General features: G+C 40.0%; 1 pseudogene; it reads left to right on the forward strand.

The window, feature by feature from the left end:
- The first annotated feature begins 358 nt into the window (after nucleotides 1–358).
- LOC143027506 (uncharacterized) lies at nucleotides 359–1,715 on the forward strand (annotated as a pseudogene).
- Nucleotides 1,716–2,100: the final 385 nt, after the last annotated feature.

Consider the following 2,100-nt stretch of genomic DNA (forward strand, 5'->3'; position numbering starts at 1 on the left):
CATTTCAGTTTACCTCCCACTAAAGATTTTTCCGTTTTTCCTCCTTTCTCTCCTACTACGTCTCCTACCATTTTCCAAACTTTCGTTGGTAATATAATATGCTCTTCCTCCCGGCATTGGCGCCGCCGTCCAAGTTCCTAGCCCAGTTCTCCTAAGCCACGACAACAAATAAGCCCCAAATCGCTCGCAATTCGCCCGGTGGCAATAGCCCTCTTTTATACACTACTATCTTTTCATTTTCCTACAGACATTCTTCCCCTCCCACAAAACCCGATCCCGCGCAAGCGAGGTGGTCTTTCCTTGGAATCCAGAATCCAGTTCCTTTCCAATTTAGTTCTGAGAAGCGGAACCCATGAAGATGTTAGCTACGGAATTTTATCAAGAAATTGCTGATGAAATTAAAGCAGTTGCTTTTTTGAGAAGACATGGTCTACTAGCTGAATAAGAAAATGTCGCTCCTTGTCATCGCTGTGGTGGAGAAATGAAGGATGTCCAAAGAAATAGAAAAGGTGAATTCACACCAGCTCTCCGTTGCAAGAATGCAAGATGCCAAACTTATCGCTCTATTCGCTGTGGATTTTTTTTTTCCATTTCACTGATTTAAATGATAGAGTAAATTGCAAACTAACGCTCTGTCAGATTTTAGAGTTGATAATATATTTCATTCAGGATTTACCATATGATAGTGTCCACACACTGACTAGTCGAGGAACTGAAGCTATCTGTGAGGTGTCCGGACATAATCCCTCCTGGACACAATCCCCCCGGACAAAATCCCTCCTGGACAGAATCCCCCAAAGACAATATCCCCCCTGGACAGAATCCCTCCTAGAGTATGTTTGTTTATGTATTTTGATATATCAATGTATTTGTATATCAATGTATTTTAATATATATTCTCATAATATTTAACTGTATACGTTTATGTATTTCAATATATATGAAAGTTTCATATGTTTGCAGTGAAGCAAAAAACTTTTTTCACAAATGATTTGTTCAAACAAGTATATAAATGTCTGTACTGTATGCATTATCATTTCGGTAAGGTAAGGTAAGATGTTAATTGCTTTGCATGTGATGGAATATAAGAGGAGAGCTGCTAATCTGAATAATGTGGGGGGATTTTGTCCAGCCCGCTCACTTTTGTGGAGGGATTCTGTCCAGGAGGGATATTGTCCGGAGGTATTTTGTCCGGGGGGATTGTGTCCGGGAGGGATTATGTCCCGGATCCATCTGTGATTGGTTCAATTTATGTCGTGAAATATGCTCACAAATAATTTCCGTAACAAATCGCGGAAAATTGGTTGGCACTGCAGAAGAGCCAGTTCAAATAGATGAAGCAAGATTTGCTGGACGTCGGAAATATAACAGAGGACGAATGCTGCAGGGAGATCATGCGCCAGATTCAATTGACAGTGAAGCCGATGTGGAAAACAACCGAAACCATGGAAGACGCATTGACGGGCCATGGGTATTTGGATTGAAGAAAGGGGATGACTGCAGATATTTTTATGTACAGAAAAGAGATAAAGATACGCTTATACCCATAATTCTGAGAGAAGTAGAAGAAAATTCAGTCATTCATTCGGATGAATGGCCTTCATACTCAAACTTAATTAACTTTAATTACAATCACCAGACAGTTAATCACCAAGTAAATTATGTAGACCCAGCTACTGGAGCCCATACTCAGGCAATCGAAAGGTCATGGTTAGATTCCAAAAATCGAATACTAAAAAAATTGAGAGGCGTACCTGCAAATACCTTTCAATCTCATCTTGATTATTTCTGTTGGCGAAAAATGAGGAAATCGTCTAATGATCTATTTCTTGCTTTTTTCATCAGATATTGTATCAATTAACCAATAAATAAATCACTCACACAGAACAAGCCATACTCAGGGCAGCAAACCTCACAATCCCAAAAATAGCATACAGAACTCTCATCCACCCAACAATAAACTACAGAATACACCGTCTCCTCTTTCAAGCGAGACATATTCACGAATACATGACACGACACGGATGCTATTCCCACCACACACGAAGACTTAATCAAATCAGACATATTTTACGCGAACATTATGCCACTCAAGCAGCC

The sequence above is a fragment of the Oratosquilla oratoria genome, chromosome 8 (genome assembly GCF_046742065.1).
Source record: "Oratosquilla oratoria isolate Oo_2021 chromosome 8, ASM4674206v1, whole genome shotgun sequence".
Taxonomy (NCBI): Eukaryota; Metazoa; Arthropoda; class Malacostraca; order Stomatopoda; family Squillidae; genus Oratosquilla; species Oratosquilla oratoria.